This window comes from Dipteris shenzhenensis, chromosome 16 (assembly GCF_047967505.1).
Source record: "Dipteris shenzhenensis isolate YYH24624 ecotype China chromosome 16, Dip_SZ_1.0, whole genome shotgun sequence".
Taxonomy (NCBI): Eukaryota; Viridiplantae; Streptophyta; class Polypodiopsida; order Gleicheniales; family Dipteridaceae; genus Dipteris; species Dipteris shenzhenensis.
This window is the reverse complement of record NC_141611.1, coordinates 37,261,480-37,276,399: the sequence shown is the minus strand read 5'-3', so window position 1 is coordinate 37,276,399 and position 14,920 is coordinate 37,261,480.

The window sequence follows — 14,920 nt, the reverse complement described above, 5'->3', positions numbered from 1 at the left end:
AAGTATTTTGTCCATTAGATATGCTTTGCATGGTATATTACACTTTAAACACCATTTGTGCCTCAATGTCATGCACAACCATAAAAAGACACAGTTATAGGTGTGTTATCTGACCAAGTGCTTATCAGCTGGGTGTACCACTTTGCCTGTAATGCAATACCACTGTGGTTGAGGCTCATGCAAAGTATTGTGCCAATCAGATTGGCTTTGCATCGTCGAGGGAGCATTAAATACTATTTTTGCCTTAGTGTCATGCACAACTGTCAAAAAACACGGTACCTAGGTCTGTTATTCAAACAAGTGATTATAGGATGAGAGCCCCGCTTTGCATGTAAGTCAATTCCATTAATTTGAAGGTGTGTGAAAAGTATTGTGCTCATCGGATATGATTTGCATTGTCAATCAAGCATAAAACACCATTTTTTCCTGTGTAATGCACAACCATAAAAAAACACGGTCCTAGTGTGTTATTCAAACAAGTACTTATCAGACGAGGACTCCACTTTGCACGCAAGTCAATTTAGACTAGGTTAGGTGCATGCAAAGTATTGTTTCCATCAGATATGCTTTGCATGGTCGATCACACATTATACACCGTTTTTTCCCTAGTGATATGCACATCCATAAAAAAACACGCCCTTAGGTGCATTATCCGACCAAGTACTTATCGGAAGGGTGTGACTATTTGCAAATAATTCAATAACACCTAGGTTGAGGTGTACAAAAATTACTGTGTCCATCGGATATGCTTTCCATGGTCGATCGAGCATTAAATACCATTTTTGCCTTAGTGTCATGCACATCCGTTAAAAAACACGCTGCTAGGTATGTTATACAATAAAGTACTTATGGGATGGGTGAGCCACTTTGCATGTAAGTCAATTCCACCTAGTTTAGGGTGTGTGCAATGTTGGAGGTGCAAATCTCTCATGGACAAAGGGGATAAGAAGAAGGAGAAAGGGTTGAATTATCCCACATACAAAGGTGTGTGGAAGATGAAGGGACATAAATAGTCCAAGTTACCCCTCCTATCTTCAATTCCCCCAAGCTTGCCTTTTGTGGAGGTTGGAGGGCTGGCTAGGCAAGGGTGCCTTATGGCAGGGGTGGGGACCTGCCATACACACATGCCAGAGCCTCCGTAGTGGCCATGAAGGTTGTGCACTTCCGTGAGGTGCTAGCGGTCTTGGCGGGGGGCACGCTAGGCACATGCTCTTGGATTCTAACATGGTATCAGAGCCCGGGTCTGATCCCCGGCCACCTCTCTCCATGATCGATTGGAGGGGGGTGTTGGAGGTGCAAATCTCTCATGGATAAAGGGGATAAGAAGAAGGAGAAAGGGTTGAATTATCCCACATACAAAGGTGTGTGGAAGATGAAGGGACATAAATAGTCCAAGTTACCCCTCCTATCTTCAATTCCCCCAAGCTTGCCTTTTGTGGAGGTTGGAGGGCTGGCTAGGCAAGGGTGCCTTATGGCAGGGGTGGGGACCTGCCATACACACATGCCAGAGCCTCCGTAGTGGCCATGAAGGTTGTGCACTTCCGTGAGGTGCTAGCGGTCTTGGCGGGGGGCACGCTAGGCACATGCTCTTGGATTCTAACATGCAAAGTAATGTGCCCATCAGATATGAGTTGCATTGTAGATCAAGCATAAAACACCATTTTTGCCTTAGTGTGATGCACAACCTTAAAAAAACACGGTCCTAGGTGTGTTATTCAAACAAGTACTTATTGGATGGGGGCTCCACTTTGCACGAAAGTCAAGTTTCACTAGGTTGAGGTGTTTGCATGGTTGATCACGCATTCTACACCTTTTTTCCCTTGGTGTTATACACATCCATAAAAACACACACCCTTAGGTGTGTTATCCGACCAAGTACTTATCGGATGGGTGTCCCTCTTTGCAAACAAGTCATTACCACCCAAGTTGAGGTGCAGGTAAAGTATTATGCCCATCGGATATGCTTTGCATGGTCAATTGAGCTTTAAATACCGTTTTTGCCTTAGTGTCAAGCACAGTCGTAAAAAAACACGCTCCTAGGTGTGTTATCTGATCAAGTAGGTATCAGATGAACATGCCACTTGCACGCAACTCAATAACACCTAGGTTGAGGTGTGCGCAATGTATTTTGTCCATCGGATATGCTTTGCATGGTATATCACGCGTTAAACACCATTTGTGCCTCAATGTCATGCACAACCTTAAAAAAACATAGTTATAGGTTTGTAATCTGACCAAGTGCTTATCAGATGGGTGTACCACTTTGCATGCACTGCAATACCACCATGGTTGAGGCTCATGCAAAGTATTGTGCCCATCAGATTTTCTTTGCATGGTCGAGGGAGCATTAAATACCATTTTTGCCTTAGTGTCATGCACAACCATAAAAAAACACGGTCCTAGGTGTGTTATTCGAGTAAGTGATTATGGGATGAGAGCGCCACTTTGCATGTAAGTCAATTATATTGATTTAAAGGTGTGTGAAAAGTATTGTGCCCATCGGATAGGCTTTGTATTGTCGATCAAGCATAAAACATGGTTTTTGCCTTATTGTAATGCACAACCATAAAAAAACACGGTCCTAGGTGTGTTATTCAAACAAGTACTTATCAGATGGGGGCCCCACTTTGCATGCAAGTCAATTTCAACTATGTTAGGTGGGTGCAAAGTATTTTGTACATCGGATATGCTTTTCATGGTCGATCACACATTATACACCGTTTTTCCCCTAGTGATATGCACATCTGTGAAAAAACACGCCCTTAGGTGTGTTATTTGACCAAGTACTTACCGGATGGGTGTGCCTCTTTGCAAAAAAGTTAATACCACCTAGATTGAGGTGTAGGAAAAGTATTGTTTACATCGGATATGCCTTGCATGGTGATCGAGCATTAAATACCATTTTTGCCTTACTGTCATGCACCTCCATAAAAAAACACGCTCCTAGGTATGTTATCGATCAAGTACTTATGGGATGGGTGCGCCACTTTGCATGTAACTCAATTCCAGATAGTTCAAAGTGTGTGCAAAGTATTGCGCCCATCGGATACATTGCTGATCAAGCATAAAACACCAATTTTGCCCTAGTGTTATGCACAATCATCAAAAAACATGGTCCTAGGTGTGTTATTCGAACAGCTGATTATGGGATGATCCACTTTGCATGTAAGTCAATTCCACCAATTTAAAGGTGTGTGAAAAGTATTGTGCCCATCATATATGCTTTGTATTGTCGATCAAGCATAAAACACCGTTTTTGCCTTAGTGTAATGCACAACCATAAAAAAACATGGTCCTAGGTGTGTTATTTAAACAAGTACTTATCAGGTGGGGGCTCAGTTTGCACGCATGTCAATTTCAACTAGGTTAGTTGCGTGCAAAGTATTGTGTCCATTGGATATGCTTTGCATGGTCGATCACACATTATACACCATTTTTCCCCTAGTGATATGCACATCCGTAAAAAAACATGCCCTTAGGTGTGTTATCCGACCAAGTACTTATCGGATGGGTGTGCCTCTTTGCAAACAAGTCAATAACACCTAGGTTGAGGTGTACAAAAAGTATTGTGCACATCGGATATGCTTTGAATGGTCGATCGAGCATGAAATACCATTTTTGCCTTAGTGTCCTGCACATTCGTTAAAAAACATGCTGCTAGGTATGTTATCCAATAAAGTACTTATGGGATGGGTAAGCCACTTTGCATGTAAGTCAATTCCACCTAGTTTAAGGTGCATGCAAAGTATTGTGCCCATAGGATATGACTTGCACTGTGGATCAAGGATAAAACACTGTTTTTGCCTTAGTGGGATGCACAACCTTAATGGTCCTAGGTGTGTTATTCAAACAAGTACTTATCGGATGGGGGATCCACTTTGCACGCAAATAAAGTTCCACTAGGTTAAGGTGCATGCAAATTATTGTGCCCATCAGATATGCTTTGCATGGTCAATCATGCATTATATACCGTTTTTTCCCTAGTGTTATGCACATCCGTAAAAAAACACACCCTTAGGCATGTTATCTGGCCAAGTACTTATCGGATGGGTGTCCGTCTTTGTAAACAAGTCAATATGACCTAGGTTGAGGTGCAGGTAAAGTATTGTGCCCATCGGTTATGCTTTGCATGGTCAATTGAGCTTTAATACCATTTTTGCCTTAGTGTCAAGCACACTCATAAAAAAACACGCTCTTAGGTGTGTTATCCAATCAAGTACTTATCGGATGGACACGCCACTTTGCATGCAACTTAATAACACCTAGGTTGAGGTGCTTGCACAGTATTTTGTCCATCGGATATGCTTTTCATGGTTTATCATGCATTAAACACCATTTGTGCCTCAATGTCATGCACAACCATAAAAAAGCACAGTTATAGGTGTGTTATCCGACCAAGTGCTTATCAGATGGGTGTACCACTTTGTGTGCAATGCAATACCACCGTGGTTGAGGCTCATGCAAATTATTGTGCCCATCGAATTTGTTTTGCATGGTTGAGGGAGCATTAAATACTGTTTTTGCTTAGTGTCATGCACAACCGTCAAAAAACACGGTCCTAGGTGTGTTATAATTCATGGATGATTTTTTCAAGTTAGTTTTGTTAAGAAACTAAAATGTTATATTGGCTTTGAAAGTTTGTATGCCCTAATAAAAATAAACGTTTGAAACATTCGCCAAGATTTGAAACTTTTTTGCAAAAAAAATTTAAAGTTTGGCCAGGATTTACATTTTTTCCTTCCAAATTTAAAATAAAAAATATTGAAAAGTACTATATTCTACTAATATTGTGAAACTAAAAAAATGAGCTTGCAAACTTTCGCCAAGATTTTATATTAATATATAGGCATAGCTTCGATAAAAACAAAAAGTGATTATGGGATGAGAGCACCACTTTGCATGTAAGTCAATTCCACCGATTTAAAGGTGTGTGAAAAGTATTGTGCCCATCGGATATGCTTTGCATTGTCGATCAAGCATAAATTACCGTTTTTGCCTTAGTGTAACACACAACCATAAAAAAACATGGTCCTAGGTGTGTGTTATTCAAATAAGTACTTATCAGATGGGGGCTCCACTTTGCACACAAGTCAATTTGAACTAGGTTAGGTGCATGCAAAGTATTGTGTCCATTGGATATGCTTTGCATGGTCAATCACGCATTATACACCGTTTTGCCCCTAGTGATATGCACATCCGTAAAAAACACACACCCTTAGGTGTGTTATCCGACCAAGTACTTATTGGATGGGTGTGGCTCTTTGTAAACAAGTCAATAACACCTATGTTGAGGTGTACAAAAAGTATTGTGTCCATCGGATATGCTTTGCATGGTCGTTCGAGTATTAAATACCATTTTTGCCTTAGTGTCATGCACATCTGTTAAAAAACACGCTGCTAGGTATGCTATCCAATAAAACACTTATGGGATGGGTGAGCCACTTTGCATGTAAGTTGAATCCACCTAATTTAAGGTGCGTGCAAAGTATTGTGCCCTTCGAATATGATTTGCATTGAGGATCAAGCATAAAACACCGTTTTTGCCTTAGTGTGATGCACAACCTTAAAAAAACACGATCCTAGGTGTGTTATTTAAACAAGTTCTTATTGGATGGGGGATCCACTTTGCACGCAAGTCAAGTTCCACTAGGTTGAGGTGTGTGCAAATTATTGTGCCCATTGGATATGCTTTGCATGGTTGATCACACATTATACACCGTTTCCCCCCTAGTGTTATGCATATCCATAAAAAACCACACCCTTAGGTGTGTTATCCGACCAAGTACTTATTGGATGGGTGTCCCTCTTTGCAAACAAGTCAATGCCACCTAGGTTGATGCGTACGCATGTGCTTACACACATACACACACATGTGCGCACGTGCGCATGTGCGCGTGCACACACACACACACACACACATTCAAAATTGAGAAAATGTGGTGATGACAACAATGGGACCAAAAATTCCAAATCAACATTTGGTCGATTCCAAAACTGTGAAAATGTGATATTTGCACAAGACAACACATGTCACACGCATTCATAGGCACACCTTGGTCGATGTTAAGGGCAATCTGTTTTCTCAGCCAAGCCATTACATTGGAGATAGTATGGCATGGACATGATATGATTTATCTTTAGCTTATGCACAACATCTTCAATTAGTTCATTTCTAAAAGAGGTTCCTCCATCAATGACAATTTCCAAAGGACAACCAAAGCGTGAACAAATTTGATCAAAGAGAAAATTTTCAACTGTGCTTGCCTTGCTATTGACTGTGGCCTTGACCTCTGCCCACTAAGTCACATAATCTGTGGCCACTAATAAATAATTCTTGCCCTGACATGAGCGAGGGAGTGGTCCCACAAAGTCCAACCCCCACCTCTCAAAAGGTCCATATATGCTGGAATAGGCTTCAAGGGCCCAGGAATCAGCTGTTGCCTTCCAAACTTTTGGCATATTGTACAACTTCGACACCATTCATATACATCCTTATGGAGGCATGGCCAAAAGTAACCAGCATTAAGAATTCTCCTAGTTGTGCTTGCCAAAGCAAAATGACCGGAGCATTCATGACACATTTCTAGGATTCTCCTAGTGTCCATGGGATGGACCACCCAATGGAGCACCTTATCTTTTCCCAATTTATAAATATTTTCATCAACAATAGTATAGGGACAAGCCTTTCTTACCAATCTATGCTTCTGTTGTGGAGTTAATCCTTGAGGAAACATGCCTTCTTCCACATATTGCTAAACATCTTGCATTTCTAGCCATCTAGTGTCTACCAAAGAAACCACCCCCCCGTGTTGTATTGCAATGGCTTCAGTAGCTAACTCATTTTCCCTTTGATTTTATTTTTTGTTTATATGAACAAACTTGCAGAAATCAAATTGACTACATAGTACCGTAGCCTTTTGATTAAGCTCCTTTAAATAAGGACTTCTTGTCTTGTAATGCCCTTGCATTTGCTTTATAATAAGCTGAGAATCTCCTCTTACTTCTAATTCTTTAACTTGAGTTTGAAGACAACCCTCCAAACCAAGAATCAAATCATTATACTCAGCTGCATTATTAGTTGTGATACCTAGAAGCTCTTGTCCTCATAGCTTGAGCATCACCTTCACAATCTTCTAGTTCTCTTAAACGAGCTGCAATCTCTTCTAATAGAGCTCTTCTAGGCATCCTCAAGCCATAGTGGATGGTGGAGCAGGTGTAAATGTCCTATCAAAGGAGCTCTACAATGAATGGGGTCTCCCACCAATGCAAAAGGCTACTTTCAACATATGCCTTGTCGATGATTCATGGGCTAAACCTTTGGGAATAGTGAATGGCGTATCAACAAAAGTCGGAGGAGTCCACTTTTCCCTTCAATTCACAATCTTGGATCTCCCCAAGAAATCCTATCAAATCTTACTGGGACGTCCTTGGTTGCAGGAAGCATCAGTCCTCCATGATTGGGGAACTGATAGACTGACAATCCAAAATCACGATATTGCAGTTTCGATGAATGTGTAGACAAGTTCAATAAAACCAATTATGCCTAGAGCATTGGATGAAACCTCTTCAACGACGATCTCAAGCAAATTAGCTCCCCTGCAACAGCATACCATAGCGGGCAATATACAAAGAAATTTTAATAACTAGATACAAACATTGGTAGCCATCGACAACTACCATTCATTAGACCCCATCTTCTCATAGATAGATGCTAGGGTTATGCAAGTAGATCCTCCACTCACACATGAAGAACAAATCAATCTAGAAGTGCCATTCTTTATGGCTGACCTCGAGTGGGATAATGAACCTGAAGAAGGTATACCAATGATGACTCAGATTTTCCTTGGGACCTTGCAACTAAGGCTAAGAATGCTCAAATTGAAGATCAAGTCTTTGACAATGACTTAGCCATTATGCATGCCCTAATGGCAGTCGAGCTTCCAAAAGTTGAACCTCCAAAGTTGAATAACAGCAAAAAATCCCATAAGAAAGATGGAGGAAATCATAGAATAACTAAGGCCGAACACTTCAATGAATTCGAATGAGTCCAAAGAAGGATCATCTAATTGTATCTTACAAAGCCAACTCCCTCAAAATTTGAGCCACCTCCTTTTAAGTGGTCCCCTGAGGGAGAGGAAGGAGTATGCACCACAAATGAACCCTTACTTGGGAACACCATACTAGTGGAAAAGTTACCCCACAAATGTAAGAAGTTTCAAAAGTATAAGCCACATGTGCGGATGAAGCTTGATCAAGAGACTTTAGGAAAAGAAAGTCACCAAAAGCCTAACAAATTGGTTAATGATACTATGCCACCCAACACCCATAGCACATGTCAGGCTAATTCAACACCATCAGAGGCTGATCTTTGAGAAGTGCCAAAGCACTTCAAAAATTACACAAGTGGCAGTGTCCCCATAGCAATGCCAAGGCCATTAAGAGGATCTGAAGTTCAAGGAATCAATAGCATTGGAGAAACTCCAATCTATGAGGGACCGCAAAAAACTCAAACAATAAACCTCGCCCTTGAAGGGGAGGAAGAAAATTTGGTTACAGCTTCGACAAAAGATGAAACCAAACTCAAAGCACTCCTAATGGAATACTGTGACTGCCTAGCATGGTCATACAAGGAGATGTAAGGAATTTCACCAGATGTGGCAATATAGACTCAGGGTAAAAAATAAGGAGGGAAAAAGATTATGATAGTGTAGGTCAATGGGAGAATCTTTCCCCATGTAGAGTTATATATATTAGCCCTACTACCACTTTTGGGGCAAATTAATCAAATTGGAGGCTCTAAAAATTAGCCCACCTTTTTTTTTGGTCTAATTTATCAAATTTAAAGCTCTAAATATTAGCCCAACCAACTTGGGAAAGCCTCCAAATTAGCCCTTGGTCCAAAATTCACCCCTAATTTTTTCCCTGTACACATGATACCTATAAGGGAAGGTGCCCACCCTAAGGTATGTGGACCTTATCGAGCAGATCCTAAGTATGGCACCATGGGTTATGACGAGTTGAAAAAACTCTTAGATGTTGGATTCATCTATGAGATAGAGCACACTGATTGGGTTTCACCCATTTTCATCGTGCCTAAATGAAATAAGAAGTAAGAATATGTGTAAACTTAAAGAATGTGAATGCCACCACAATTAGGGATCACAATCCCCTACCCTTAATAGAAACAGTGTTGGAAAGGGTGGAACATTTCGAGATATATAGCTTCTTTGATGGCTTCAGTGGCTACAACCAAGTGCAAATTGCTCCTAAAGACCAATAAAAAATAGCATTTGCTACAGACAGGGGTATTGTTGCCTATAGAGTCATGCCATTTGGCCTTTTTAATGCCCTGACCACATTCCAGCGAGTCATGTTCACAGCTTTCAAGTCATTTCTGAATAAGTTTTCATAGGTGTTATTGGATGATTTTGTGAAGAGAGTGGGAGAGAAGTAAGCAGTCTCACTTGCAACTTTCTCACATACACAATGGGGGAATACACACAAAGGTGGAGGCTGAAAACAATTTTCCTCTTCTTAGTTGTGAAAGCCAAAAGAACTCTCTCTTAGTACAAAAGGAATAGGTGAACCCTATATGTGGGTCTCAAACCAAACTCAACTAACCTAGGTGGCATACTAAGTGAGCCACTAACTAAAGATAGCTGTCATCCAGCTATTATTCATGGGTGGTGTACCAACCACATCTGCAGCTAACAAGTTAGTGACATAAATGCACAACGGTCACCCTGGCATATCACAAGTGGAGCTCAATATTTTAACACTCCCTGTCAGCTACCTGATCCTCTGTGCTGACATAAACTAGATCAATAAAACCTACTAGAATCTTCTCCTACACATAGTGATAATGCACCTCAATGTGCTTTGTTCTAGCATGATAGACTGAGTTATTTGCCAAGGGTATACTGCTCATGTTGTCACAATAAATGACAGCTGGCCCATGCATATCATAAAGTAGCTTATGCAACCAAGCTGCCACATCTTCACTCTTAATTCTTTATGCAAGTTCAACTAAGCCATTGTCTTTAATATTTATCATGGAAACTACTCCTACATTTCTTATTGCCTCTTGGTTCTAATGGGAGCTTGACACATCCTTGTTAGTCATCACCAAGAAACACTTTGAATTCCTCTCTAGCAAATACTAACCATGTTCAAGAAATTTCTCAATCATCTTGGGAGACCTAGAAGCGACTTTGGGAGCCATGATTCTCTATAATTAAACAGATAAAAATATTAAATTAGATTTTCAACTCAAATATTATAAAATTTAATTACATTATGTTAAAAATATACATAAATACAAATAAATTTAACTTCTTAATTTTAATTTAAACTAAATAAAATTAATTGATTATGTTTTATTTCTAAATACTTTTTAAGTCATTAATTTTAAAATACAATTTTATTTTTTTATCATTTAACACTAGTTTGGTAGCATAACAGGACATACAAGTGTCCTTTTGAGGTTTTGGCAAAAAAATCACAATTTATTGCATATGTATTTTTTGGCAATTTCCTCTCTTGAGATTAAGGTAGGCTTATAGGACTATTATCTAAAAATATAAAGAGCACAAAACACAGTTACATGTGATTACAAAATGTTGAAACATGTATGGTAATGTTCATAGTCTTTCACCCAGACAATACTCAGATTTAAAACTTTATCTAGCATGCCTGAAAATAAAATTGATTTCAAGGAGCTAGAATTTTTTTACAAAGTGTTTCTAAGTATGAAAAACACCTAAGAGTGACAAAATTTTGTTCAAAAATAATTTTGGCCATATTAATTTATCAATTAACAAGAGTAATTAGCCTAGCAGGTTGCATTATAAGTCGCATTTCATAAAAAGACATCTTTATATACTACACATAATAGCCACAAAGAGTCATATCTTAACAATAACAATACTTTATCATAAGGGAAAGCCACCACATCATAATAAAGGCTAAAACTAAAAGAGATTAGGTGCTCCTAATATCAACTACCAAAACAGGTTTCACATTAAATCTCACTTTTATAGTTTTGAATTATCACGTATATAAGTGTTCTTCATATAATTTTTTTTAATTGGTATTACTCATTCATGATTAGAGGCACTCTATAAGTATAATTTAAATGTATGAAGGTTCTTATGATATCCTTTAATCCTTGTATCATGAATTTAGCATGAATTACAACATAACTTAGAACAATAAATATATGATTTGAATTTGGTGTTCTACATGACATTAGGTCCCCTAAAAACTCAAGCTACTCCATAGTATCCTATTGAAGACATATACAAAGTATGGTATATTTTGGAACTTGTTAGACATGTCAAATAATTTGTAAAAGATCAATTTTTGCCTCACCATCAGCATTTACTAAAATTACATTTAAGACCATAGACCATAATGAATATGATTATCTAGCTCCAAGGAAATACAAACATATGTATTACAGCTATCCTTAGACTCTAGGACTTCCGAACTCTAAGAAAACTCATTTTAAGTAACAAGTATGGCCATTTTATCTAAAACCTGAGAAAACAACTTAAAATGTCAGTGTTAGGTTGACCTTAAAACTTTAGGTAGAACTCAAAGTAATAGCTGCAAATTTCAATCCATAATAATTTCAAGTTTTTTTCAGCATATAAGCTATTATGCCAAATAATCAAAACCCTAAAGTACCTTATCAATGCTTTTGAATAATTCTAGGAAGTTGCTAAATTGATAGGACATAAAAGTGTCCCAGGACATTTTTATGTCCTACCAAACTAGTGTTAACTTTTAAAGCAACCTTTTTTTAATTTTAAATTAAATTACTTTAAAACTAATCAATCTTAAAATAAAACTAATTACTTAAGTTTAAGTTTTATTTTATTTTTTAAATTTTATATATAATTAGAAAATATTTTTTTAATTAAAATACTTTAAAATTAATCGATCTCTAAATGAAATTAATTAAATATTAAAAATTACTTAAATACTAAAATTCATTTTAATTAATTATAATTAAAAATTTAATTGATTTGATTAGTTTTAAATTTATTATATAGTCGCTATTATTTCTAATTAACAAAAAACTAAATTAATTTTAATGTTTCATTTTATTAATTACTTTCAAATAGTTTTTTTAAAATTTAAAATTTTAGAAATGAAATAAGACTTCATTTAAAATTCAATTAATTATATAATTAAATTATGATTATATTTAATTATAATCTAATTACTTAATTTTAAAATTAAAATTAAAAAATGTGATTTTTGAAGGGCGTGAGGGGTGTAAGGAGTTAAGTAGGGACCAAGGGGTGCGCAACAGGTTAGGGGAGGGGATAATGCCCCCCCCCTCTCCTTAGGGCAAGACCCAAGTGTCTCCTAAGCCCCCCCGCTCGATCACCTCTCCGCCCATCTCACAGCCACCACCTAGTTACTTGTCCATGGCCCCCTAGAGAGAGAGAGAGAGAGAGAGAGAGAGAGAGAGAGAGAGAGAGAGAGAGAGAGAGAGAGAGAGAGAGAGAGAGAGAGAGAGAGGGGAGGGGAGGGGAGAGGGAGCCGAGCAAAAGGGAAGGGACAAGAGGGGAAAGGAAGCAGCGGGGGAGGGAGCAGGAGGGAGAGGAGAGGGGAGCAGAAAGGGAAAGGTAGGAGGGAGGGAGAGAGGAGAGGAGGGGAAGGCAGGAGGGAGAAGTAGAGGAGGCAGGAGAGGGAATACCTAGAGAGGAGGAGGTGGAGGAGTTCGCCAATGATGGAGGAGGTGGAAAGAAGTGGGTTATAATTAGGTTTAGGGCATCTTTTTAGGCATTATAGGTTACGTATAAGTATAAGACACTCCTACATTTGGGAGCTCATTCTTCATTTTTCTTGGTTCTCTTCATCTCAACCTATTGCATGAATCGACAAAATTTTCAAAACAATGCAACATGTCTAGAGCTTTCCAATCTATTGCATATGCAACATCTTCCACGTATCAATGTTTTTGAATTTTTGTTAATTTTTTGTATCTCATCCAACCTATTGCATCAGCAACACCTTCAAAAAGCTTGTTTACTTTTAGCTTTTTAAACTTTTCAAGATTTCTCAAAAAGTTCTAACTTAAAAAATTTCTCTTAACCTTGGCTTTTTGAGCAATAACTTCAAAAATCTTGCTTTCCTTTTCGCTTTTTAAAAGATAACTCAAAAACCTCTCCTAACCTATTACATACGCAACAACTCCAATCCTTTGTGCTTTTGTATATATGTATGTATATATGTATCCCAAACAGATTATCATGCTACAATTAATTTTCATGTAAGATGAGATGATAACAATGCTCATTTTGGAAGGAAATACCACCATCATGGGTCCCTCTGGCTCCATTTTTTAGATAAGCCCTTAGAATCTCTTTTTTGGAAGGGAGAGGAGACAACTCGGTCATTCAATAAATTTTCCAAATGAGAGAGAGAGAGAGAGAGAGAGAGAGAGAGAGAGAGAGAGAGAGAGAGAGAGAGAGAGAGACTAATAATAGACTAAAAATATAGTCCTAATAAATACAGACATAAGTATTGACATAGCACTAACATATCACTACCATAGGACTAAAAAATTAGTAACATAGTACTAACATAGTAGACTACCATGTACTAACATTGAAGTGGTGATAAATGATCCCACCCATCCTTGTGCTAGTAACTCATGTACCACTAGGCCTGTGTACATCTCCAATCATTAAAAAGAGAATGGACATTAGGTAGTATAGATGAAGTTGGAATAATATGCATATTGTATGCATGCTCCAATCACGAATTTGTACTGGTCAAGATCCATTAATCAACATCAATATTACACCAACACACCATACCCACACTTAGCATTAGACCACTCCTATCTTAAAATATCCCAAACATTACATGGCTCTCACATAACATTTGAGAGAGAATTTCTAAACACTGGATTTCCAAGGGATTTAAATGATCGTTTCTTTAAATGGTATTCGAAATTGATTTAATTGATTTTTAAAACTAAAAATCGTTGGATAAAAACTACTTAATCAAGGGTTTTGGCCCTGAAAGGGGACTATGGAATGGTTGAGGTTTTGTGTAAATGATGGTTTTCCTTTGAGAAAAGTCATGTTGACTTGTTTAGGCTGCTATTAAGTGTAATTATAGTGGTAATTGTAGTTAGTTAGAACTTTAGGGCTAGATTATGGTATCCCATGTTATTCCCAACTTCTATTTCCTTTTGTAGGGCCTCACTGGCATTGTCACCTTGTTTTCCTAGGTGATTGTTACATTGGTCATACCATGCACTGATGCATTTATTAGATTTTTGGTCTGTGAAGCAACGTGAGGATATCGTGCCATTGATGGTTTTGAGATAGTTCCAATGAATCGCCAAAAGCGTGTGAGAAAATAACAAATAACTCTCAACACCTTTCGCCTCTATATAATCACTCCTCCCTCGATAAGATTTTCATCTACTTTCCAAGCTAGCATCATCTGTCACCTTATCTTCTTAGTACATATCTGCCATGGCTCCAAACACACTATTCAAAATTTTTGGACTTTCTCTCTTGGTTTGGACTTTCTTTTGGAGCATATCCTCTCCACTCAACTTCACTTAGTGAGCTAAAAAATTGGGTTTTTTAGAGCACTAAATGGGTCACTTATATACAAATATGGCCTTATTAAGCTAAAAAGTCAAGTGGTGACCTCTAATTTAGAAAAAAATGGCTCAATGAAGCTATAATTCCCAAACTCGTGCATGGTGCCCCCATCCAATAACGATAATAATAATAATAGTAGTCTTCTAACTCTAGTTCAATTTTAACACTATGAAGTGAAAATATGACACCATATGAAAAGAGTTTGTTGAATTCAACATATAAGTGGTGTATAGATACACCATTTTTTTGAAAAAAAAGAGTTTGTTGAATTCAATATATAA